General features: G+C 45.5%; 1 long non-coding RNA gene across 2 annotated transcripts; it reads left to right on the top strand.

Annotated features, from left to right (window-relative positions):
- The first annotated feature begins 9039 nt into the window (after positions 1-9039).
- LOC121144387 lies at positions 9040-14160 on the top strand. 2 transcript variants are annotated; one of them, XR_005881744.1, is made up of 3 exons: positions 9040-9275; positions 12059-12169; positions 12528-14160. It is a non-coding gene; the product is annotated as an uncharacterized LOC121144387 (long non-coding RNA). The 2 variants fall into 2 exon arrangements; XR_005881745.1 differs by having other exon boundaries at positions 12392-14160.
- Positions 14161-27828: the final 13668 nt, after the last annotated feature.

Here is a 27828-nt window from a genome sequence, read left to right as displayed (position 1 = left end):
AAGCTATTTTCATTCACAAGTCTTCCATAAATTAATCATTTGTTTTTAGAATGTGAGGTTTTGTTTTTTTTTAATTTATGAGATTTTATTGTAGTATACTTAATATCATCAGACTCAGTGTTGGTTTGATAACTCATAGTTCTTTTAATACACAGGTTAGATATTTTATATAAACAGAGTCAATCATGTAATGTATGAGAAAATGCATGGTGAAGTTACCACAGAAATTTACCTAATGGTCGAGAGATTTTAAGTAAGTCATGAGCAGAATGAAGCATTTATTGAGATATTTTGCCCATGAAATGTAGCTTTATAGAATAAATGTGGTTTCAGAGGCAGAAAGGTAATAGTATAAACAAAGAATGATGCTCACTCTAACTCAATTCCACACATATTAAACAACATCCAAGCATAAAACTGCGTTTAAGGCCCCACACTTACTCCGTCATTTTTAGTCTGTACAGGACAACACGGAAAAAGGTGCCAGTCTTTTAAAGCTTAACCTGAAGTTTTGGCAATGTTTTTCAGCAGAGAACACTAGACTCTTCTCCCTGGCTTTTGGCAATAAACCTCACAGTGAGTGATCCTCATGACCTCACCCAGGAATTTGGCTCGAATGGCCAGCTCTAATCAACCTGAAAATAATGCCTCTTTGTCTCCTGTAAATCAAATGGCCACAGATCGGCTCTTTCTGCTGTAACCCACGGCTCATCTGACTAGCCTTGTCCATGAAATTCTTAGGGAAGCATGGGATATCATTTGAGGAGTAAGCTGTGTGCAAATCTTACGAACTCAGCCATCTTATCATTTAATGGCTGAGAGGCATCTGTCTGAACAGATTAACCATTAAATCCTGGATATGGGGGCAGTTTGACCTTAGTTAACGTATTGTAAAAGGCAGGATTTCAGAATACAGTCAGTTTCGAAGTCTGAGCCAGGAGCCTGAGCATCGGATAGCTCTGTTAGGCCAGGCCTCAACAAAGCAGGTGCTTAGTTAGCTGCTGATACAAAAACAAAATGTGGACTACCCCTCCCCTCCTTAAAAACCAACACAGACTGGGTACTATTAAATCAAAACCACTTTATACAATCAGCGTGAGTTAACTAGCGCCTTTGCTCTCTGGAGCGCTAAATCAACGTTCTCTTATGAATAAGCTGGAGATGGGTGGTGGGTGACTAAAAGAAACATTTATGTCAACCTTTGTATTGCCATTGCTTCCGAATATGGATGCTTTGGTAGTCCTGGGATTCAGAAAACTACAAAAGGAAGAACAAAGACATTGGAACAGTGTTGGCCAGAAGAAACATGGGGAAGTTGGCTAGGAGGACTTAATGGGCTTGACACATTCCTAAGAACACACGGCACTTACCAGACCTAACTGTTACAGGCAAGACCGCGTCTGGAGAAGGGATGCATGTGATTTCTGTGTTCTCTCATTGCAGAGGAGGGACACCCGCCCACCACCCGGCCACCACTGCTGTCAATTACAAACTAGGCTTGGTGAATATGAACAAGTTTTTATCTTACTTAAGTCATAGTTGCTTTCTTGTTTTCTGTAATAGCAGCAGAATCTACATCCCAGTTAACATATGGTGATATTTGTAAGGGACACTAAACGTAAACTTTAGATGCATGGTGGGCAAAACCCAAGTGACATCTCAGGGTAGACTGAACTCATTTGCGACTCTGCCTCCAGTTTCCAGTGTTGTCTCTAAATTCTGTACCCCGGCAGCTCTGCAACCCTGCTACACACCACATGCACACTCCTTCCCCTCGTTCCCGGTGCTTGGAGATCCTCCTGCCTCTGCCTCCAGAGTGCTGGGATTAAAGGCGTGAGCCACCACCGTCCGGCTTGCAGGAAAGTTCTTTAAACAGGAAAGTAAACAACTTTAAACGGCTTCAGGAAGTCCTTAAAACTGGCTAGACTCACTAGGCCCTCCTGGCCAGAGTAAACAATAAAAGCTGGAAGTTCTCCTCAGAGAAGTGTAGTAAAGCTGCAAAAATGACTCTCTGACAAACCAACCTATAAAGAAGACATTCAGACAAACAAAACAAAAAAAAAAAAACCCAGAAAAGCCAAGTGACAAAGAAGACTCTTTAAGACTAGAGCAGTCACCCGGAAGAGACAAAACCCAGCTGCCTGGGAGAGGTTTAGACCAGAATTACTTGGAAAAGACACTCCTCAACCCGTTGAGTTGTTTGCGGGCTGTGCAGGATGCCCTAGGTGTCCCAGCTTTTGTGAACTGTCCCCCAGGCTGGGTTGGGCATTGGTGACACAGCTGTCTTTGAGTCATTTCTGCCCCTGTAAGAAATCCTTCACCCATATTCCTGTAAGCAACATCCTTTGGCCTGTCATGGGCTCTCTATCTGGGGTTAAAAGACATGGGTGTAGCATATCCCCCACCACATACCAGCCAAAAAGCTTGTCACGAAACACTCCTCCCATCCTCCCGAAGCAGACATTATCCTGCCTGCCAGACTTCGGCAGAGTCTAGACCCGGGGGTGGCATATGAGCCCACGGCTAGCTTTTTCATTATCGAATGGCTGCCTAATTGTGAAGACGGGAAGCCAGAAGTTTATGAGGTGCCAAAGGAAAAGGGCATCAAAGGTAGGAGGAAGAGAAAGTGCCTCTGGGGAGGGTGTGTCCAGTCTTAGGATTGTGTGGGTCGAGCGCCGTACACAATCTTGAAGGAAGTGGGGCTTTACCGATCCTGAGACTCTCCCGGCGGGTGTTGTGGAGAGTGAAACGTCTCTTCTCCTAACTTGCACACTGACAGTGTTAGTGTCAGGTGGGCGTCATCTCAGGCTGGGCCTAAAAGCCCGAGATGGCAAACATCTTGAGGGTATAGAGAACATGCATTGCTTTTGAAAAGCAAAAAGTTAGCTTCCCACTGGTTAAAAAAAAAAAAAATCAGTGAGAGTCTGGAGTACCAGGAGGGCTCGAGTCTTATGTGTTTATTTTCAATTTTACTTATTTTTTTATGTGTGCGCGTGTATGGTGTGTGCGTGTGTTTGTGTGTGTGTGTGTGTGTGTGTGTGTGTGCGCGCACACGTGCACGCACGAGCCATAGCATACCTGTGGAAGACAGAGGACACCTGCATATGTAGGTCCTTCCTTCCTCTTTATTTGGGGAAGGGCCTCTCTTGTCCACTGCTTCCTGTTTTGGACTGACTTCCTCGTGAGCTTCCTGCAGCTCCGTTTCTGCCCCTCGTCTCCCAGCAGTGGCACACCATATTTTCAGATGCTTGCACTATCATGTGGGTTCTAGGGAATCCAAATCCAGATCATCAGCCATCTCTCCATCCCACATCCTCACAAAAGAAAGGCTTTGAAGGGTATCCATTCATCCCCCTCCCACCCATTCATCCATCCATCCACCCACCCATCCATCTACCCACCTACCCATCCATCCATCCATCCATCCACCCACCCACCCATCCATCCACCCACCCACCCATCCATCCACCCACCCATCCATCCATCCATCCACCCACCCATCCATCCACCCACCTACCCATCCATCCATCCATCCACCCATCCATCCACCCACCTACCCATCCATCCATCCATCCATCCATCCATCCACCCACCCATCCATCCATCCACCCATCCACCCATCCATCCATCCATCCATCCATCCATCCATCCATCCATCCACCTACCCATCTATCCATCCATCCACCCACCTACCCATCCATCCATCCATCCATCCATCCATCCATCCATCCACCTACCCATCCATCCATCCATCCACCCATCCATCCACCCACCTACCCATCCATCCATCCATCCATCCATCCATCCATCCATCCATCCACCCACCCATCCATCCATCCACCCATCCACCCATCTATCCATCCATCCATCCACCCACCCACCCATCCATCCATCCATCCACCCATCCATCCATCCATCCACCCACCCACCTACGCAGCACCACTGTCCTCCATGTTCCTACTAAGATGACCCATTAAGCCCCACCTAAATTGATTCAGTTACTTTTCCAATCCATAGTTCCAAAGTCCGTATTCCTCCAAGCAAAACCATGGTCTGGCCCATCACAGCAAATACCCCAGTCCCTGGTTACCAACTTCTGTTGGTTTTCTGTTGCTGTGAAGAGACACCATGAGCACGGTAAATCCTACAAAGAAAAACATTTAGTTGGGGTTGGCTTACTGTTTCAGAGACTTTGTTCATTATCATCATGGCGGGTGTATGGCAGCAGGCAGACACGGTGCTGGAGAGGGAGCTGAGAGCTCTACATCTTGATCCTCAGGCAGCAGGGAGTGAACTGATAGTTCTTCCAACAATACCACACCTACTCCATAAAGGCCACACCTCTCTATAGTGTCACTCCCTGTGAGCCTATGGGGGTCAATTACATTTAAACCACCACAGCCCTCAAATGCAAAAGTAGTGACACTTCTGATGATTCCATTTGGATTGCCTAAGAGAAGTGCTTCCTTTAAGCAAAAAGGAGAAAGCATAATAAAAGCTAGAGAGAAAGAAAACTTTTCTTTGTGGGGGGTGGGGCAAGGTTTCTCTGTGTAGCTGCGGTGTTCTGGAACTCACTCTGTAGACCAGGCTAGCCTCAGGGTCACGGAGATCCACCTGCCTCTGCCTCCTGAGTACTGGGATCAAAGGTGCGCGCCACCACTACTCAGTAGAAAGAAAACTTTGATGCAACTTTTATTAAGGAACATTGTTATAATATTTTATTATTAGCTACTGTAAATCTTATAATGCCTATTTAATAAACTTTATTACTGATACTTATGAAAATTATGAGAATATACATATGAATGCATGCCTGATAATATCCTTGGTTTCAGGCATTCACCGAGGGTCTTAGAACATCCTTTCTCCTCAGATAAGAGAGGACTACTGTAGTCTCTGGGTCTGAATGGAGGCAACTTGCCTCTATTCATTTAGTCTACCACAGTCTCCATTGGCTTACCTTGTTAATATTACTTTCCTGGCTTCTGTAGGAATGTGATGTTGCTGCCCTCGCTAGATTTGGAGCAGGGACTGTTTTCCTCTTAAGGGAATTATGCACTATCATAAACATTCATTGAAGCCTGAATGAGTGAAGGACTAGAGAGCTGTCTCTGTGGTGACAAGAGCTTGCTAAGCCTTCGTGAAGACTGGAGTTCAGATCCCTGCACCTGTGTAGAAGCTGGGAGTCCCAGAAGATGCTTCCAGAGCAAGCTTTGAAGGACTCATTGCTTTCTTACTTCCATGACACGTTCTTGCTCTTCAAAAGTGCGTGCGTTTTCACTCTGCTTTGAACAACCCTGCTTTACCTGGGAACATTGGTAGAGCTGTTCCCATGCAAGCAGCTTCAGAGCTGTAAAAGGAAAGCAGACCACTTGCCTGTGAATGGGATTTAGGATTCTCTGCAGTAGAATTACAATGGTTTTTTGCAAATATGAGTGTCTTTTCTCAATATGACACTATTCTGCTCGATTTCTTGTGCTCAGATCTCCTATTCCTTTCATATTCTAAGCATAACCCTAAGCCTAACCATAATACTAATGTTTTTGCTGTGACCCAGTAGTAAACTTCTTGCAAAACAAATTCTTGGTCTTGCAAAAGTGCTATCATTTCACTGTGTTTAACAAATCTTGGAACATATGCACAGCTGTTCTAATGCAAGCAATTTTAGAGTTGTATGAGGAAAAGAACATACATACACACACACACAAATACAAACAGAGAGATACACACAGACACACACACAGATACACACACAGAAATACACAGACATACACCCACAAACACACACAGAAATACACATAGACACACACACAGCATACACACACAGACACACACACACCACACACAAACAGATAAAAAGCCATACACACACCACACAGACACATACATATACCACACAGACACACACACACACAGCCATACATACACACCGCACACACAGACACACACATAGCCATACACACATACCATACACCACCACACACCGCACACACACACCATACACCACACATACACACACTGCACACCACACACACACACACACACACACACACACACACACACACACACACTGAATAAATGAACCAATCTAGCCTAAGATCACCAAAGTCTGGTGTCAGTGGTTCAAATCATAGATTTTGATCTTTTTTCCTGGACCTCTCCTACCAAAGGACAGGTAAATTTTTAGCTGATACAACATGACACCATTCCCCCCCCCAAAAAAATTGGCTTTTGTAGTAATCCTGTCACTGAACCTAACCATCTTCTTCTTCTTTTTAACTATGTAAAGCATGATTTAATCCTCAAAACAATATTAATGAAAGACACTAGATTAAAAGAATACATATGATAAGGTTCAAGATGAGACAAAATTGATAGGCATAGTGTCACATGACCTTAATCTCAGCACGCAGTCAGCAGAAGCAAGCGCAGATCTGTGAGTTTGAGGCCAGTTTGGGCTACACAGGGAGTTCCATATGTATGATGCACACAAGACTACGTAGCGAGCCCCTCCTAGCCATGCTCCTTATTTTGTTAAAAACTTTACTTTCTGGTCGCCTACAGTGTTTGGGACCAAATCAAAGTGGTTTCTGCACCCAGCCCTCCCTGCAGCCGCTTTGTTGCTGAAAAGATGGTTTTTCCTGATGACCTGGTTTTCACTTCCCAGCGTTTTCAACAGCTTTGTGATTTCCACAGGAAACTGTGTTTGACTCTAAATGAAATACGTAGATGCTTTATCAGCAAGTCACACTCTAAGTGTCCTAAAGGCACCGACTTAGGAGTCTTGGAAGAAGAGGGACCATTAAAGGAAAACGTGAGGGAAAGGCTACACAGTAGGGAGCCGCTGAGGAGGTTTTGTGGTCTCAGCGGAAGGAAGGAGGTGGGAGTCTTGAGGGGATAATGTGATCGTGAGCTGTGCTGGCTTGGTGGAGCACAAATTCAAATGCAAATCTCTTGTGCAATCCAAAGAAAACCGCCTAACTCAGGCTTTGGAGGGGAAACTGCTTTGTTTCTGGTTGAACTATTTTTTTCCTGCCATTTTTCTTTGTTCAGTTGTGATTCTGTGCCTTTGTGTAGAGGCTGGAGCGGAGAGAAACTCCCCCGTGTTTGCAGGCTGGCTGGTGCCTTATAGACAAACTAGAAAGGCTTTGGAAGGGACTCCCAGAAGGCCACAGCACATTTCAAAAAGAAGCCGTACGATTTTGGTTGCCTCGTCGCCCTGCCTCTTACGCCCTGGATGCTGTACTCCATCATTTGTAGGTAACTAAGATCTGCTTCGCAAAGACAGGTCGTGAAGAGAGGGTTCTGTGGGGACACGGTGGAGGGCTCACAGGATCCCTCAGCGAGTGCCCACAGTTGGAATGCTGCGATGTCGGTCAGTGCCTGTGGGAACAGAGGCATGAGTCCAAATCTCTTAGAAAGGGTTGGAGAAGTCCAGGAAGCAAGGCTGCCCAGGATCAAATTATACAATAGCTAAGGTCAGGGAAAACCCTTCTGCTTACCATTTTGGCTGTTTTCTCTCAGGGTCCCTGTGCCTTCCGGGATTCCCCAGAGGCCTCCTCCTGGCAGAGTGGTAGGCTCAGAAACTTGCCTCCTTTCCCAGAAGGCTGGGAGCCACCACAGGGCAAGGGTTGTCCCCGTTCTTGGCTATTTATGGCCCAGCCTCTAGCCTTGGGTATGTCACAGAGGAAGGGCTAAGTGAGGATTTTCATACTCTGTCCTTTTATCTGGTCACCAAGATGAGGATTTACTAGGTCCTACTCCAGTTCAAAACGTCCACCTTTCCTAGGGTCAAAGGTTACCCAAAGGAGTGGCTTAGTGACAGCGTCGAGACTTGTGCAGGTGACAACTCTCAGGATGCCATCCAGCAGTCCTGTCAGATGTATAACACACGTATTCATCTGGATAAACTAGTAACACGGTCAGAAGTCAAAAGAGCCCTGGGCACCATGTTTGGATCTGAGAATCCGATGAAGTAATCCACAGAAAAATGTTCATGACAGTGTCAAGTGTAATGCAAAATCCCCCCTCCTCAGGCCTCATGTCCCCGACGCCAGGTCCTTCTCCTTGTGTCTGGACTTCTCTTCACAGCCAGTGGACATCCTGCCTCCAGCCCTGCAACTCTCTATTCCCCTGGATGCATGGCAGCTGAAGAATCTTCCCAAACAGTAGCCTGAACAGGACGCCAAATTCTGCAACAATCCTGCTCTCGCCGTGCATTAAGTATTGTGTGGCTCAGCAGAAACACGGTGCACCTGAGGACTTTGCTTCACTATATGAATTCACAGCACTCCTGCGCATAAAAGTTCATATATTTGGAGTTCTGCAGCATACTCTACAATCTCAGTGTTTCATGCTGCAGCTGGTCTAGGCTTTCCACAGCCTAGGCTGCCTGTCAAGATGAGTTTCCCATCTCATCTCACCGACCGCCTCGTTCCCTTCCACCCGGCTGTGTCCTGCGGGAACCAGCCATGGCCTCTTGCATATGTGCTGTGCGTACCGGTCCCAAGGGATCTGTTTCCCTTTTGAGAGGCAGAATTGTGTTCCTGGAAGAGGGAAGACCTGTCCTTATTACTGTGTCCCTCACAAGGCTCTGTAGTTGCTGAAAAATGGGAGCTCAGGGGATGCTGATTTCAACTGGAATAAATTGTGGGGGTGGGGGAGACTTTCGGGGTCCTCTGGCTGGCCTGAAAGGAAGCCGTGTCTACAAGTGGGAGGCAGATTCCGAATATCGCAGATTTATTGCTGGTCTCCAGAGAGGCTGTTCTTGCCTTGAGGGGAGGGGTACTGTATTCAAACAGAATTCATTGACAGATGTACTCAGAAGCAAGAGAGTCTTTGCTGGTTAATAGCTAAAACATCAGCATAACGGAAACCCTTTGTGTTGTTTATTTGTCAAGCAGTACAGCAAAGGCTTAATGTCTTGGGAGTCTCGTTCTCATAACTACATAGGAGGAGGCATTCCTGTATGGCCGTTATGGTGGAATCAGAAAGGTCAACCGACTTGCCCAAGATCACTGAGCCATCAGGTGGAATGTTTTGATCTCTAACATGGGAGCTCTCTTTAGTCGCAGGAAGTGCTCCTTTAGTCACAGGAAGTGTTCCCTGCTTGCCTCCACCACCTTGCCCCGTTTATCATGACCCATCCTGGCAGGCTCTTCCCCACTCTTCCCGCTGTGGAGGCTGAGGGAGCCCCAGTGAGTCATTTGCTGAGCAGCTCGTGAAGGGATGCAGAACGTGCTTAGGGAAACCAAGACGGGGATGCCACAGGCCAGGTGATTGTATCAGTCAGGGATTTCATTGTTGCAAAGCGGCACCGGCACCATGGCAACTCTTACAAAGGAAAACCTTTAGTTGGGGGGTAGCTTACAGTTCACAGGTTGTGTTCCCTATCATCACGGAGGGAAGCAAGCAGGCTTGGTGCTTGGAGAGGTAGCGGAGGGTTCTTCATCTGGATCGGCAGGCGGCAGGAAGAGACAGAGACGCTGGGGGCTGGCTTGAGCATTTGAAACCTCAAAGCCCGACCCCAGCGACGACACACTTTCTCCAACAAGGCCACAGGCACTCCGTCAAGGCCACACCTCCTAATAGTCCCTGTGAGCCTATGGGGGCCGTTCTCGTTCAAACCGCCACAGAGAAGATCGTTATTGCGAAGGAAGGCTGGAAGGTTGGGTGGCTCTTACCACAGAGGTAGCAGCCGGTTATCCTGACTGAAAGTAAAGAGCCCCGAGACAGGAGAGACTTGGAAGGGGATGAGGCCTTAAGTCTGGCAGCAGCTATGGGGAAGGATGGAAGGGACAGATCTGAGAGAGCTGGAAAGTTACAGATGGGGTATAATCTGGTGGTGGCTTAGATGGCTCAGGGACTGGAGAAGAGGGCAGCTTCCCCCAGGCTCCTGGCCTGTGTGCTGTTGTTGAGGGGGAAAAAAAGGATGAAACCCAGGCCTGCACATTCCTTGCTAAAGGCCTGCAGATCCACTTAGACTCCTTCTGGTCCCTCGAAGTTGCCATAGTAACCACGAGAAGGGTGCTAAGCGGACCACAGAGGTATTTGTATCTCTGATTCCGAGCCTCAAGTCCCAGTCAGTATTTGCAATTGTGACGAACAGTTAGTCTGCTGAGAAACCGGCCACCCAGATGTTTGAGATGTAAATCGTTTTTGTGATTATTTTGTTTTACATTGATGTGCACGTGTGTGTGTGTGTGTGTGTGTGTGTGTGTGTGTGTGTGTGAGCATGTGGGCAGGTGCCCTTGGAGGCCAGAAGAGGGCGTCAGATCCCCTGAGGCTGGAGCCGCAGGCAGCTGTGAGCTGCCCAACACGGGTGGAGGAATCCAGCTCAAGTTCTCTGCAGCTGCAGCAAGCAGACTTCACTGCTGCACCACCTCTCCAGCCCGATCCCTTAGCTTTTCAACATTTGCTTGATCTCTGGAAGACTTTGAATTAGATGCAGAAGCAAACCCAGGGAGCCAATAGCATTTTGTGTGTGTGTGTGTGTTTGTGTGTTTGTGCAATTTTGCTGCTTTTAAGCATTTGTGGTGTTTAAGACAATTTGAGCCTAGGAGGACAGACAAGCAGGCTTTTCCCAAGATATATTTACCATAAATATTAATTTAAGCCTGTGACTATAATTCCATGTGTGAAATGCCTTGTTGGCTTTTGAAAAAACAGGATTAGGAGTTTTGAAAGAATAAATAATACGCTACATACTTAACATGTTAAGACTAAAACATGTTGTCACACGTGTGCACATTTTGCCCCATGCATGCTTGTAAGTCATGTGCGTGCCTCAGAAGCGAGGGTCAGACCTCCTGGAGTCACAGACAACTATTAACTTCCTTGTGGGCGCTGGGAGTTGGATCCAGTGCTCTTAAGGGCTCAGCCATCTCTCCAGCTCTGATTAATATCACTGTACAAAAATAACTTTGACTTTTAGGAGGCTTTTTTTTCTTCCTTCCTTGTCCTCCTTCTCCTCTTCTTTTTTGTTTGTTTTCTTTTTGGTTTTTCAAGATGGTTTCTCTGTGGCTTTGGAGGCTGTCCTGGAACTCACTCTGTAGACCAGGCTGGCCTTGAACTCACAGAGATCCGCCCGCCTCTGCCTCCCGAGTGCTGGGATTAAAGGCATGCACCACCACCACCCGGCCCTTTTCCTCTTTTTTAACCAATAGTTAATTAAACCAGAGGGCTTTCCACATGCTAGGCAAGTGCTCTGTCACTGACCTGTAGTCCTCTTTCCCCTTCTGAGACAATCTTAGACGTAGCCCAGGCTGGCCTCAACATCACCATTTTTCTTCCTCAGCCTTCTGAATGCTGGGGGGGATTTTAGATGTGTGCCCTAACACCCAACTGAACTTTCACATGAACAAATAAAATCTGCATATATTTAGTAATGCAATAAGGTGTTATGTGCTTTTTAGGTAAGTTAAACACTCAGAAAGGAAATAAACCATGTAGACACAGTTCAAAAACGTAAGATCACATACCAATTTGATTAAAACTTCCTTTAAAGTGATGTTAAGATTCATTAATTTTGAGAATAGGGTAAGATTTGTTAATTTATTAAAAGCTCAAGAAAACCCTAGAGGTTTCTTTTTTAACTTTTATACACCACTTGCTCTTAAAAATTTCTGAAGCCAGGCGGTGGTGGCACACACCTTTAATCCCAGCACTTGGGAGGCAGAGGCAGGCGGACGCATGTGAGTCAGGCCAGCCTGGTCTACAAAGCTACACACAGAAACCCTAACTGGAAAAGAAAATTTAAAACAATTTTTTGTTTATAAAAACCATCCAAAGATTTTTTTAAAAGCCACATTGATGGGACATATGCCAAAATTAAAGAGAATATGATTCAATGGTTCCAAAATAATGCCCATGCAATATTTTAATAAGGTGTGCTCAGATGTACACGTTACATGTAATGCCAGCAACCCAGTGTCAGTATTTATGTGTCTGTTGTGTGGGTGCATTCCTGCTTCCTTGCTTCAGAGCAGCCGCTGCAGGCAAGCCCTGCACACCGCACATGAAGGCTTGGGCAGGCTTGTCTGAAAGCTGTTTTCCATAGCTTAGATGTTCAGCAACCCAAGAAGAGAACAAAGGGATTTTGCTCCGTGAAGCCTAATTGCCTGCTGAATAAATAAACAAACAGACAAAGCCATGTACGCATGCAGCGAAGGTAAATATTGACCCTGACACCATATGCTCTGTTTGGTGCCAGGGGAAGTGAGCCCGGCTGGTTTTGTCAGCGAGGAGCCGTCAGCCTAGAAGGCGGGGTGGGGGTGGGGGTGGGGGAGTGGGGGTGTGGGAGTGTGGGGGGTGGGGGGCGTGGGGGTTGGGTAGGCGGGGGTGGGGGTGGGTGTCCATCGTGTCTTCGTTTTGTATTCCACTGTTCCCCAAGGGAGGAGAAAGGACTCTTCTGAGTGTGGAGGTCACTTGAGCATGTCCTAGTGGAAGAAACCGCCTCCAGTTCATCTGCCCCTTGGTGGGGAAGTCCCATCCCCGCTCTGAGCCTCATTTTCCTGTCCTCACCGTAGGGCGGAGTATTAACACCGGAACGCTGCTACTGCACTGGCCTCAGTCACAGATTTTCCAAACTCAAGCAAGGTTAACAACAATGGCTCCTGGGTACCAGTTGAGTACTCTTTTCTCATCCTCCCCGCTTCTGTTTTGCAAGCCCATTGTAGTCATCAAAGAAGGAACAGACAGGGAGAGCTTAGCCACCACGGGGAAATCGCGGGGGGGTGGGGGATCTGACCTTCTACCTCCCGGTTCAAGCGCCTGGTGCAGCATCCGGACACTTTTTAAACCCTCTAGCTCTGACTCTTAAAAGATGAGCTGTACAAGGCACTTTTCTGTGACAAAACACCTTGACCCAGGCAGCTTACAGAAAGAAGAGCGTACCGGTTCCGGAGGATTGAGAGCCCATGGTGGTGACCAGGCAAGGCGTCGTGCGTGCGTGGGGCAGCAGTAGCATGCGGGAGATCAGGTCCCCGACGCGAAGACGAAGCAGAGAGAGTGAAGGGGAAGCAGGAGGGTGAGACTGTGACCCCTCCAAGCCCACCTCCTGCTTCTAGCAAAGCCACGCCTCCTAACGTCCCCAAACAGTGGCGCCACCTGGGAAATAAGTGTTCGAATGCCCCAGTCTGTGGAGGACACCTCTAACTCAGACACCACACAAATCTCAGGAAGACCGAGGAAGAGCCTGCGTGGTCCTGCAGCCGTTCGTGATACTGGAGATTTATTTCGTTGTATCGTTAGTATTGCTTTGTTACTACTTTTACATTGTTTTATTTGGTACTTGGAATGGTTTCAGATTTCCTTAATATCTGCTCATACCTACATACAATTTTATGAACATGCCTAAAAATAATGAGCGCATTTAAAAACAGGTCTTAGCAATTCTGAATATAATACACTCATAAAATGTCACGAGAAGATTTTAAAAAAGCAGGTATGAGATTTAAAAGTCATTGCTTATTGTCTTGGTCACTTTTCTATTGCTGCGAAGAGAAACCATGACAAAGGCAACTGATAAAACAGTTTGTTAGGGACTTGCTTACGGTTCCAGAGGGTTAGAGTCCGTGACCATCACGGCAGCGAGCGTGGCAGCAGGCATGTGTGGCGCTGCAGCAGTGGCTGAGAGCTCACATGTTAGAGACAACAACCTCGAGGCAGAGAGAACTGGAACAATAAAGACTTTGAGTGACACACCTCCCCCAACAAGGCCACACCTCCTCATCCTTCCCATACAGTTCCACCAATGGGACCAACCATTCAAACGTGAACCTATGGGGCCCATCTTCATTCAAACCACCACACCGTGGTGGCCTTGCTTTACAAGATTAATTTATTGATGTGCAATTTACAGAACATAAGGTTAACCATTGTTAACTACATGGTGTGTAGTTCACTAATGTATTACAGTCACCCCTTCTATCTAGCAATCTAAGTATCCCAATACTGATCCCATTCCAATAATAATTGAACGCTTGGTTTTTAGTTCCTGTTTCACCCAGCTTCTGCCAGTCATTCTTACGCATTTTGTCTCCTGGGATTGACCTACTTGGGATGTCTCATACAAACAGGATCATGCACTGCGTTAAACCAAAAACAATCCTCTGGAATAAATGCGTGTAAAGTATATTAAAATGAGTCTTTTCATACTTACCAATGAGCAATACTTTCAATATATGAAATCCAAGTTTAATTTAATTTGATAAAAATCACACTGTCAAATTTATTGCGATTTTAAAGTGGGAAGGTCTTGGTATATTAAACATTAAACAAAGTAGGACATCTTGCACTAGCTTAAGTTTGTTTCTAGTACAGTTTACTATGTAGTGCAGGTTGGCCTTAAACTCATGACTCAGTCTCCTTAGGAGCTGGACCACCATGCAAGTTCTCTCATTTTTTTATGTTGTTGTTGTTTTTCAAGACAGGGTTTCTCTGTATTGTTTTTGAGGCTGTCCTGGAACTCGCTCTGTAGACCAGGCTGGCCTCGAACTCACAGAGATCCGCCTGCCTCTGCCTCCCGAGTGCTGGGATTAAAGGCGTGCGCCACCAACGCCCGGCAGTTCTTTCATTTTTTAAAAGAGCAGTAGCACAGCCACAGTTGGGGACTTGTCCTAAGCACTGCGGTATGTTGAGCAGAGTTCCTTTTTTCCAGCCATTTGACAGAAGCAGCACATCTCCAGCGGTGGTTATCCAGATTCCCTTCAGACACATGTGAGGGTGAGATGGAGGTGGGGATTACTGCTTTAATTAAAGCAGCGGAGATGCCGGGCAGTTACACCATCTGAGCAATTTTCTTCCTGTTAGCTCTTAGTCATTTGTTTAGCTGACAGGCCCCAGTTCAGATGAACAATGCGCCACGTGGTGTCCTGGGTTTGTAGAGGCTAGAGAGACAGCATGATATCGACACGCAGGACTGCACTTCAGTGTTGGGTAAAGGCAGACCCTGCCCTCCCCTCTGCCGTCAGCCAAGGCTCAGATCTTCTGGCCGCACCATCTATCAACCGGAATCACGGACGTTGGCACCGCAGCCACTGCCATTGACGCCCTGGTGAAGAGATGCAGTGGAGAGGCTTGGGAGCCCGTGCCGCGGCCAAACCTGGGAGGCATGTGTGGTGGGGACATCACTAGCCCTTTGCCCACATGCTTTGTTCCTCTTTGTAGACCGTCTTTGTTCTGCACTAGCCTAGAACACTTCCCCAGATTCCCAATTTGCCTGGTCACGCAACCAAAAACATCTCACGCACAGGAAACAGGAGAGTTGTGGCCAATTTACAACCCAACATTCGGAGTCGATCTTTCCAAGGGATAAGGCCAGGAAAACTGACCTGAGAAGGTAACACAAGAATTTGGAGTAGTAAAAACAAAAGGGGAGATGTCTCCAGTTGTTTAAATGTTGGGCAAGCATGAGGACCTGAGTTCAATCCCCAGAGCCCACATAAAAAGCCAGAGTAGGGCACGTGCTTGTAATCCTGATGCTGGGGCCCGGGTGGAGTCTCTCTCTCTCTCTCTCTCTCTCTCTCTCTCTCTCTCTCTCTCTCTCTCTCTCTCTCTCTCTCTCTCACACACACACACACACACACACACACACACACGAGCAAAACGTATTATGTGGAGGTATCCTTCGACAGCTGGCGTTGGTTGCCATTCCTCACTCACGGCGAGTGTAGGCATACACTCGTGGGAGGGAATGTCCCTGAACTTTCCAAACGGGTTACCAGGGTTGTCCCCCATAGGAGGCATGGCCCCCAAAACCTTCAGTGGCTTGCTGTCACCACATGCTTATATTGGAAGTGCTGAGCTCACTGTTTAAGTTCCAGTGCAACTCAGTTTCAGGTTAGCCTGTCGAGGTGGGCTTACGGGAGACATTCCGTCTTTCATCACAGGCCGGGCAGGTGTGTCAAGGCCGGCCACTGAAATACGCTTTCTTCTGGGTAACCAGTGGTCGGAGAGGGCAGAGAGTGGCTCTCGGAAGCCTGTGTGTGTGCCTTTCTGGTACATTTCCCGAGACAGTGAGTTTCGGGGGGGGGGGGGAGAAAGGAACACGGCTGTCAACGGCCTCCCTCAGGGTGCTCTGCAGCGGTTTGATCCTCAGGTGCTTTCAGGGGTTGCCAGGGAGAACGTGGATCGCTTGGTCTGAGGCTGAAAGGGGGTTCAGCTAAGGTCTGTGAAGGTTTTGTTTGGTGAAACACATTGTGAATTTATTTACGAGGTTCAGAACGTCAGGGCCCTGGGAAAGGAAAAGGAAGTTGACTATTTTCATTGAGTAGGCAAAACCTTGCTTCCAAGGAGAAGCATATAGTTGCCTACAACCAAGAAGTCCTTAAAAAAAATCGAGTGTGTTAATTTGGTTTCTTGATCTCTTACATGACTAGTCACATGGTGTACGTGTCAATTAGGTTTATGCTTAGTCATCTACAACAAAACAGAACAATTTCATTAAACCCCAAACAAATAATAGCGTTTAAATAAAGGTGGGAATCGTGCTTCCTTATGGGGAAGCTCAAGGCGGGCTGAAGATGGTTTGGTACCCACGCTTGCAGAGACGCAGCCTCCTTCCTTGTTCTCTTCACTGTCTGAAGGCTGTTCGCACTGCGGCCACCACATTCAAGTCCCAGCCTCCAGGAGGGAGGACAGAGAGGTGTGTTTCTTTCCGTTTGAAGACCCTTAGGGGTGGGGGTGGGGTGGATAGATGGCTCAGTGGCTAAGAGCACTGGCTCCTCTTCCTGAGGTCCTGAGTTCAGTTCCCAGCAACGACCTGGTGGCTCACAGCCATCTATAGTGGGATCTGATGCCCCCTTCTGGCATAAGGTCATACATGCAGATAGAGCACTCGTACACATAAAATAAATAAACTAAATAAAATTCATGAACATAATAATTCATATAAATAAACTAAATACACTAAGACCTTTGGGGAGATGTTAGAGACTCTCATGAAGTACCGTTTACCATTTAGCTTCTACGCTCATTGCTATATGGCCATATTTACCTACGAGGGAATCTGAGAAATGCGCCTAGCTAAAATGTGCCAGAGAAGTGTTATTGCTTGCATCTGTGGAGAACGAGAAGGTCTCTTTCAGGGAGACCCAGGGAGGCGTCTCTTCTTGCTGAGCCTTTACTAACTCTAGCCATGCACACTACTTTTTGGAGTTTGGACTAAATTACCCGGTTAAAAAGTGTGGATATCAACAAAAAGCCCAACGTTAGGACCGAGTTACCTCCATGCCCTCCAAATATTACAGGCTGCAGTCACTGCTCTTGGTTACCCTCCGAAAGCTGATGGCTGACAATGTCGCGTGCTCGAGTCACAGAATGCAGAGAGATGAAGGCGGTACTGACCTGAGATCCTCAACCACACTGGCCAGCTTTCGTAGGGCTGGAAGGTACTGCGCATGGTCTCCAAAAAGTCATCAGTAATCTTAGCCGGCCGTGAGCCCCGAGGGCTTCAATAACAAACCGCCGGGCAAGATGTCTTCCCTAGTATAACAGCGGTGCAAATGCCACTTTCTAGCTGGCTTTAAAGACTGCTCTACGAGTGGGAACCCATACCTGACAGCTCCTGGGACCAAGAACCCAAGGCTAGGCAAATCACAGGCCCTAGGAGAGAGCCTACTGCCATGACTCTTCTGCGGAGGCACTTTTATTAAACCAACTCCTAATGACATCTTGTAGTCACACATCAGCGCATCTCTCAGATGGGGGGTGAAAATTCTCAAAGGATTAATAAAAGCATTTTTTAAAGTTTAGGTATTTATCACATGCCACGTACTGTCTTAGGAGCTACAGACAAGGTGAGGGGGGGCTGCCCCTGCCCTCAGGAAGCTGACGGGAAGGGAGGAGACACACACAGAGTATACCCAGTGACTCACAGTCCTACAGTTAGGAAACAGTCTGCTTAAAAGAAAAAAAGTCCCGTGGTGCTTTTCTAGGTCACCCTCGATGGCAGGGCTCTGGTTGAAGTAAGATTAACATTCGCTATGAACTGCCACTCTACGGGACGGTGAGCACCGTGCGGGCAGAAAGCAGTCTGTCATTGCTTAGCCTGGCACACGGGGAACATCGGCGAGTCCCGGCTCAGTAGTTAGGTAAGAGGACACGTGAGCAAAGGGAAAGGCTAGGTAGCAGCACAGTTATACGTGGATGATTCATACAACGTTGAGCCTTGCATACGGATGCACATGTCTAAGAAAGATTCATGGCGCAGGGTGGCTGTTTTCCAGGAACATGTGGTATGTGTTCTGGACTATGATTTATCAAATGACCTTGCGTATTTAAACCACGATTTGTGCACTTGACATTTGTCGGTTGTCTATAACCCGCTTTGCATGCTTTAACTCCCTAGTTGTTCCTTCTGGTTCAGATGTGAGGGCCTGTGTGGACCCAGACACGCTCGTTTTCCCGGTGTTCAGGAGGCGTGGTTTAATCTGGGGTGAACCGGCCAACTCTATGCGCCTACTGTAGGGCTGGGAGTCATCACCATCGCCGTCATCGTCATCATTTCCATCAGCACTTTCACGGTGCTGGCTTATTTACTATCTTCCAAACATCGCGTGAGCCCTGCTAGTCCTGAGACAATACCACGGGGTAGGTACCGACATGGTCCCGCTTCTGGGCTGCTCCGTGGGTGAGCTAGCGTGGTCTCCGGTCTCAGGCAGTGTGGCTCTGGAATCTGTGTTCCTCATGACTTCACCGAGATGCTTGTGCTAAAATAAGAACAAACCTTGGGCCCCGGGTGTGAAAGGAAGCATGGCTCGCTTTGATGTGTGTGGCGTGGTAAGCAGATGTTTGCTCCAGGGAGGCTACGGGAATTCAAGGTCATTCTGAGGGGGTGGCAGGGGCAGAGGGGACTCCAAGACCTGGAGTCAGTGCCCTGATGGTGCTGTGAACTCTACAGTCAGTGAGGCAATAAGCACTTCATTTCAAGCTATGACATATTTTTTGAAATATATATATATATATAGAGAGAGAGAGAGAGAAGTTCTTTCTTTTTCTTTTTTCTTTCTTTCTTTCTTTTTTTTTTTTTTTTTTTTTTTTTTGGTTCTTCGAGACAGGGTTCCTCTGTGGCTTTGGAGGCTGTCCTGGAACTCTCTCCAGGTTGGACTCGAACTCACAGAGATCCGCCTGCTTCTGCCTCCCGAGTGCTGGGATTGAAGGCGTGTGCCGCCGACACCCTGCTCTAGAGGTACTTTTGTAGATGTCTGCTGTGTGAGAAGTTTTATTTCAGTATCCTTTGCTTGCTTTCACCAATAAACATCGCACGAATGTTGAGATGTTAACATTAACTAAGTCACCTAATCAGGTAAGGAAGAATGGTGTAGAAAGACCCTGTATTAATACCATGTTATCCAGATAACACATTTTCCCAACATTTTAACGCTTTTTTTGAATTTTGGGGTACATCCCATAATTGATATCTTTACTAAATTGAAAGTGTTTTTCTCTTAATAAAATAAAAGAATATCAAATAACAATTCGTGGCACCTTTGATTCATCGTGATGACAGGCAGATATGCCCCCTTCTCAAGTTCTGCCTTAACCCTGCCTACAACCTGCACTGGGCCTTATTCAGACAGATCACTAATAGGCACAAGTATACACATCAAAGAAATTCCAGACATCCCTAGAGATTCGGTGGGGATCATTAGATCATAAGCAGTAAATTTTAAGTGAGAAAAATTAATAAGTAACTCCTGAGGGCAGGAACCCATGATCAAGGACTAGACACGGAATGTCCTTAGGTCTCAGCGACCTTGTCTGAGATTTAACTAAGTGACGGGATCAGGTTGTAAAGTTCGCTCTGTAGAGTTCACCTGCCACGGCTCTTCTGTGACTGTATCAGTTGTATTGATAGCGCTGGCACCGACCGCAATCAGGGTGTCCATAAGGTATACTACAAGACAGAATAAGCACGTCGTTGAAGCTGGCTTCTCCTTCTGCGCAAGGTAGCACAGGCTCCTGGAGGAAGAGAGTGTCACCACCACTCTTCTGCTGCTGCGGTCCTGGACATCAGCTCATGCTCTCTCTGACGGCACTCACTGGGGATGCTGTTGAGTGTGAGCTCTTTTCTTACTGTTCTTGCTTACCTTAATGAATTGTAGTTAATTAATCATCCAGTTGGTACTAGGGTCTCAGGTCCTCATACATGCTAAGTAAGCATACGGGTACCGAGCTACATTTCTCATATCTGATTCTCCTTTTTAAATTGTTGTTGTTTTGAGACCGGGTCTCACTCTGTAGCTCAGTCTGGCTTAGGACTTGCTACGGAGCCCTGGCTGGTCTTTAACGTGCAGTGGTCCTCCTGCCCCAGCGTTTAAAGGGTTAAAATTGCTGTTGTGAGCCACCTTGCCTAGGCTAAGGCAGGGTCTTGATACAAAGCCCCAGTTCATTTCAGACCCCGAGTCTCCTTGTTTGGCCTCCCACATGCCGAGATTACATCTATCCTGACAACGTAAGAGAAAGGAGCTAACTTTACAGTTCAGTTGAAAATGCTAAAGGAAATTTTCAGGTACCATACTAGCAGTAAGGTTTGCACAGATCCTCAGCCATTAAATGTGTTTATTGAATCTGCTATCCACCGAGCACATGCCAGGTGCTTGGAATACAGCAAGAAGTAGCTTTTACTCACAGCACTGCCCTGGTTGCATGGAGCTACAGTCTAGTAAGGGTGGCTATTAGACATGGTACCCAATCCTGATCTCAGAGTCAGGAGAGCTTCATGGAGTAGTGAGAACCAAGCAGGATGAAGACAAATGCAGATTTGGCAAAGAAAGGGTATAGGGTCCATTTTCTTTTTCTTTTTTTTTTAAATTAGAAACAAGCTTGTTTTACATGTCAATCCCAGTTCCCTCTCTATCCACTCCTCCTCTGCTCCCCACTGACCCCCCCATCCCATTCCCTTTCTGCTCCCCAGGGAGGGTGAGACCTTCCATGGGGGATCTTCAAAGTCTGTCATATCCTTTGGAGCTGGGCCTAGGCCCTCCCCGGTGTGTCTAGGCTGAGAGAGTATCCCTCTATATGGAATGGGCTCCCAAAGTCCATTCATATACTAGGGTTAAATACTGATCCATGACCAGAGGCCCTGTAGATTGCCCAGGCCTCCTAACTGACACCCACGTTCAGGGGGTATGGATCGGTCCTATGCTGGTTTCCCAGCTGTCAGTCTGGGGTCCATGAGCTCCTCCTTGTTCAGGTCAGCTGTTTCTGTGGGTTTCTCCAGTCTGGTCTTGATCCCTTTGCTCATCACTCCTCCCTCTCTGCAACTGGATTCCAGGAGTTTGGCTCAGTGTTTAGCTGTGGGTGTCTGCTTCTGCTTCCATCAGCTACTGGATGAAGGCTCTAGGATGGCAATTAAGGTAGTCATCAATCTCATTATAGGGGAAGGGCTTTTAAGGTAGTCTCTCCACTATTGCTTAGATTGTTAGTTGGGGTCATTATTGTAGATCTCTGGACATTTCCCTAGTGCCAGATTTCTCTTTAAACCTATAATGGCTCCCTCTATTATGGTATCTCTTTTCTTGGTCTCCTCTATTCTTCCCCTGACTCAACCTTCCTGCTCCCTCATGTCCTCCTCTCCCCTCCTCTTTTCCCCTTCTCTTTCACCTAACTCCCTCTCCCCTTCTCCCACGCTCCCAATTAACTCAGGAGATCTTGTACTTTTCTCCTTCTCTGGGGGACCATGCATATCTCTCTTGGGGTCCTCCTTGTTAATTAGCTTCTCTGTCAGTGTGGATTGTAGGCTGGTAATCCTCGGCTCCATGTCTAAAACCCGTATATAAGTGAGTACATACCAAGTTTGTCTTTTTATGACTGGGTTACCTCACTCAGGATGGTTTCTTCTAGTTCCATCCATTTTCCTGTGAATTTCAAGACTCCATTGTTTTTTTTTTCCCACTGAGTAGTACTTCATTGTGTAAATGTACCATGTTTTCTCCATCCATTCTTCAGTTGAGGGGCATCTAGGTTGCTTCCAGGTTCTGGCTATTACAAATAATGCTGCTGTGAGCATAGTGGAACAGATGTCCTTGTTGCATGAATTTGCATCTTTTGTCTAACAGTGGAATTGCTGGGTCTTGTGGTAGACTGATTTCCATTTTCCTGAGGAATCTCCAAACTGCTTTCCAAAGTGTCTGTACAACTTTGCACTCCCACCAGCCTTGGAGGAATGTTTTTTTCTCCACATCCTCTCCAGCATAAACTGTCTTTGGTGTTTTTGATTTTAGCTATTCTGATGGGAGTGAGATGGTATCTCAGAGTTTTTTGATTTGCATTTCCCTGATGGCTAGGGATGTTTAGGACTTTCTCAAGTGTCTCTCAGCCATTTTAGACTCCTCTATTGTGAATTTTTCTATTTAGTTCTGTACCCCACTTTTTAATTGGATCCTTTGGTGTTTTGGAGACTTGTTTCTTGAGTTCTTTGTAAATTTTGGAGATCAGCCCTCTGTCAGATGTGGGGTTAGTGAATATCTTTTCCCAGCCTGTGGGCTGACTTTTTGTTGACTATGTCCTTTGCCTTACAGAAGTTCCTCAGTTCCATGAGGTCCCATGTATTAATTGTTGACTTCAGTATCTGTGCTACTGGTGTTATGTTCAGGAAACAGTCTCCTGTACCAATTCGTTCAAGGGTACCTCCCACTTTCTCTTCTAAGAGGTTCAGTGTGGCTGGATTTATGTTGAGGACTTTGATCCATTTGGACTTAAGTTTTGTGGATGGCGATAGAGATGGATCTATCTGCAGTCTTCTACATGCCAGCATCCATTTATGCCAGCACCATTTGTTGAAGATGCTTTCTTTTTTCCATTGTATAATTTTAGCTTCTTTGTAAAAAAATCCGGTGTTTGTAGGTGTGTGGGTCCATATCAGGGTTTTCAATTCGAAAATTGGTCTGTCTATTTTTGTGTCAATACCAAGCTGTTTTTAGGACTATAGCTCTATAATAGAGCTTGAAGTCAGGGATGGTGATGCCTCTGGAAGTTTCTTTATTGTACAGGGCTGTTTTGGCTATTCTGGACCTTTTGCTTTTCCATATAAAGTTGAGTATTGTTCTTTCAAGGTCTGTGAAGAATTATGCTAGGATTTTAATGGGGATTGCATTGAATCTGTAGATTGCTTTTGGCAGGATTGCCATTTTTACTATGTTGATCCTACCTATCCAAGAGCATGGGAGATCTTTCCATTTTTCGGTGTCTTCTTTAATTTCTTTCTTTAAAGACTCGAAGTTATTGCAATACAGGTCTTTCACTTGTTTGGTTAATGTTACCGCAAGGCATTATATGTTGTTTGTGGCAATTGTAAAGGGTGATGTTTCTCTGATTTCTTTCTTAGCCCATTTATCGTCTGTATATAGTAGGGCTACTGATTATCTTTAGTGAATTTTGTATCCTGCCACGTTACTGAAGGTGGAGTTTTGGGGGTCACTAATGTATACTATTATATCATCTGCGAATAGTGATAGTTTAACTTCTTCCTTTCCAATTTGTATTCTCTTGATTTCCTTTTGTTATCTAGGACTTCATATGTTGAACCATCCCTGCATCCCTGGGATAAAGCCTACTTGATCATGGTGGATGAAATCTCTAATGTATTCTTGGATTCGATTTGCCAGTATTTTATTGAGTATTTTTGCATGAATGTTCATGAGGGATATTGGTCTGCAGTTCTGTTTCTTAGTTGTGTCTTTGTGTGGCTTGGGTACCAAGGTAATTGTAGCCTCATAAAAAGAGTTTGGCAATGAACCTTCTGCTTATATTGTGAGGAACACTTTGAGGAGAATTGGTATTAGCTGTTCTTTGAATTTCTGCTAGAAGTCTGCACTGCAACCATCTGGTCCTGGGCTTTTTTTGGTTGGGAGACTTTTGATGACTGGTTCTATTTCATTAGGGATTATAGGTCTATTTAAATTGCTTATTTGTTCTTGATTTAATTTTGGTAAGTGATATCTATCCAGAAAATTGTCCATTTACTTTAAATTTTCGAATTTTGTGGGGTGGAGACCTGCGACGTGCCGCGCCTTAAAGATGGTGCTGGCTTCTGCCTACCACAGTGAGCGCTCTCGGAGTAAACAACTCCATATTTGGTCAAGGCTCGGGCCCATGGCTTGCTTCCGTGTGTGTGTGTGTGTGTGTGTGTGTGTGTGTGTGTGTGTGTGTGTGTGTACCTATCTGCTATCGCCAAGTGGCGTGCTAGGGTTGGCTATGCCTAGGCCATATAAGCTGTGGGCTGGCTTTCCCCAGGGAGAAGAAGACTGTTTCAAGGTTCCTGAATAAACTACTTGGAGAAGAGTTCCCGAGTCACGTCTTCTTTGCTGGTTGAGGTGGTCGCGGCATTGTGGAGTAAAGGTTTTCAAAGTATGACTTGATGATTCTCTGGATTTCCCCAGTGTCCGTTGTTATGTCCCCCTTTTCATTTCTGGTTTTGTTAATTTGTATTTTCTCTCTCTGCCTTTTGTTAGTTTTGATAAAGGTTTATCTATCTTGTTGATTCTCTCGAAGAACCAACTCTTTGTTATATTAATTATTTGTATTGTTTTCGTAGTTTCTACTTTATTGATTTCAGCCCTCAATTTGATTATTTCCTGGCATCTACTCCTCCGGGATGAGTTTGCTTCTTTTTGTTCTAGAGCTTTCAGTTGTGCTGTTAATTCTCTAGTGTGACTATTCTCCAGTTTCTTCATGTGGGCACTTAGTGCTATGAACTTTCCTCTTAGCACTGCTTTCAAAGTGTCCCATGAGTTTGGGTATGTTGTGTTTTCATTCTCATTGAATTCTAGGAAGTCTTTAATTTCTTTTTTTTCTCCCTTGACCCAGGAATGGTGCAATTGTGCATTGTTCAATTTCCATGAACTTGTAGATTTTCTGCAATTTGTGTTGTTGTTGAATTCTACCTTTAAAGCATGGTGGTCCGATAAAATGCATGGAGTTATTCCAATTTTTTGTGCCTATTGAAGTTTGCAATATTGCCAAGTATGTTGTAGATTTTAGAGAAGATTCCATGTGGCACTGAGAAGAAGGTATACTCTTTTGTGTTTGGATGGAATGTTCTATACATGTCTGTCAATCCCAATTGGATCATAACTTCTGTTAGTTCCTTTGTTTCTTTGTTAAGTTTCTGTCTGGTGGTCCTGTCTAGTGGTGAGAGTGGGGTGTTGAATTTTCCCACTATAAATGTGTGGGGTTTAATGTGTTATTTCAGTTTTAGTAATGTTTCTTTGATGAAAGTGGGTGCCTTTGTATTTGGGGCATAGATATTCAGAATTGAGACTTCATCCTGATGGGTTTCTCCTGTGATGAATATGAAATGACCTCCTTCATTTCTTTTGATTGATTTTAGTTTAAAGTCTAATTTGTTAATATTAGGATTTCTTCCCCTGCTTGTTTCTTGGGTCCATTTGATTGGAAAATATTTTCCCATCCCTTAACTCTGAGGTAATGTCTGTCTTTGACATTGAGGTGTGTTTCTTGTATGCAGCAGAAGGATGGATTCTGTCTTCGTATCCATTCTGTTAGCCTGTGTCTTTTTATAGGTGAGTTAAGACCATTGATATTGTTGATTTTTGTTTGTTTTGGATTTGTTGTTGGTGGTGGTATTGTATGTGTATTTCCACCCCTTTTTTCTTTTGGCTATTAGTAAACTGAGATTATCTGTTGCCTATGTTTTTGTGGGTGTAGTTAACTTTTTTGGGTTGGAGTTTTCCTTCCAGAACCTTCTGTAGGGCTGGATTAGTGGATATGTATTGTTTAAATCTGGTTTTGTCACAGAATACCTTGCTTTCACCATCTATAGTGATTGAAAACTTTGCTGGGTATACCAGTCTGGGCTGACATCCGTGATCTCTTAGTGTTGGTAGAATATCTATCTAGGACCTTTTGGCTTTCAGAGTTTCCATGGAGAAGTCAGGTGTAATTCTGGTAGGTTTGTCTTTATTTGTTACTTGGCCTTTTTCCTTTGCTGCTTTTAATATTCCTTCTTTATTTTGTATGTTTGGGGTTTTGATTAACTATGTGGTGAGGGGACTTTTTTTTGTGAGCCACTCTATTTGGTGTTCTGTAAGCTTCATGTACCTTCATTGACATGTCTTTTTTAGTTTGGGAAAGTTTTCTTCTATGATTTTGTTGAATATGTTTTCTGCACCTCTGAGTTGGGTTTCTTCACCTTCTTCTATACCTTTTATTCTTAGGTTTGGTCTTTTCACAGTGTCCCATATTTCCTGGACATTTTGTGTTAGAGATTTGTTGGACTTAAGATTTTCTTTGGTTGATGAATCTATTTCTCCTATTATATCTTCAACACCTGAGATTCTCTCTTACATCTCTTGTATTCTGTTGGTTGTGATTGCATCTGTAGTTCCTGATAGTTTACTCAGCTTTTCTATTTCCAGCATTTGCTCAGACTGTGTGTCTTTTTTTTTTTTAATTTTTCTCTGTTTCATCTTTCAAACCTTGCACTGTTTCTTGCAATTTTTGGTTTGTCTTTTCCTCCATTTCTTGAATTTTTTTGTTTTTTTCTTCCATTTCTTTAAGGTATTTTCTCATTACCTCTTTGAGGGTCTCTACCACCTTCACTGAGTTATTTTTAAGGTCATTCTCTCCTGCTTCATCTGTGTTGGGATGCTCAGGTCTTGCTGGTGTGGAGTCCCTAGACTCTTGGTGGCGTCATATTGGTCCTTCTGTTGTTGACTGTGTTCTTAGACTGTTGTCTTCCCATCCCTTCTTCCAGTGGGTACCGTTGGGGTCTCTCCCTCTCCTGGTGGGTACAGGACCAAGGTTCTCTTTTGGTGGGTGCAAACAGATCCAATACCCCTTCTCTTCTGGTGGGTGCAAGCAGGTCCAATACCCCCATGGCTGTACTCTTCCCGTGGGTGGAGGCAGGACTAGCACCTTGTCTCTGGCAGACTCTGGATAGTGGGTCAGCAGGGACAGGTTCTCATGTTCACAGTCCCTAGGCCTCAGGAGGTTCTGAGCAGAGCACTAGAAGGCAATCTGTAAACAATGCTGTTTGTTCTTTGTATGTCAATGTGTCTTGCTGCAAAGCTCAGAAAGGACTTCAACTAACGGTCAAGACTCTGCCACCTCCAAGCCCCTTCCCGCAGGCTGAGGACCTCTTCCAGACAACTTCTATTGGATTTTTAAGCTGAGAAAATAGCTCGCAGAATGAGAGGAGGGCCTAATCATCGGTTGACTAAAGCCAGTGACTCACAGGCTGGCTACTGAGGACCAGGCAGAATGGTTTCTAAGTGAACTTGCCGGCTTCCCTCACCCCTGAGCCTGGCCTCCTTATGTTCTTTATTTAAAAATTCTGTCTTACAAAATTAATAACATTATAGTTACTTAGCCACAGGAATAATATTCAAGAAATAAAACTGACAAAAAAAACCCCATAACAATAGGAGACAGAATTCATGGTTTTTCCACAAAGAGCTGATTCACTGCTGATATTTTCTCATTTGCAGGCCCAGTGCTTCCGGCACATGTGCTTATTTAAGAGACGGTATCAGGGATGAGATGTCAGGGTTTAAGAGCTCTGGCTGCTCTTCCAAAGGACCCACGCTGACTCCCAAAACCCACACGGAGGCTCACAACCTTCCCTACTCCAGTTCCAGGGGATCTGATACATTTTTTTTTTTTTTTTTGGCCTCTGAGGGCATCTGGCTTTAAACCACTCACAAACATACATATCGGCAAAACACCCACACACATAATTAAAAAAAACACAAGGTGATATAATACCCCACCCTTTGTCTTTTTATAGATTAATTAAAAACATACCTGTAGGCAACAAGGAGGTAACACATACAGGGAATGGCAGGATACAAAGTTGCAACAAGT

This window comes from Mesocricetus auratus, unplaced genomic scaffold, assembly GCF_017639785.1.
Source record: "Mesocricetus auratus isolate SY011 unplaced genomic scaffold, BCM_Maur_2.0 Super-Scaffold_100015, whole genome shotgun sequence".
Classification (NCBI taxonomy): domain Eukaryota; kingdom Metazoa; phylum Chordata; class Mammalia; order Rodentia; family Cricetidae; genus Mesocricetus; species Mesocricetus auratus.
Note: the sequence above shows the minus strand (reverse complement) of the source record. Positions and strands in the feature narration are given on the sequence as shown.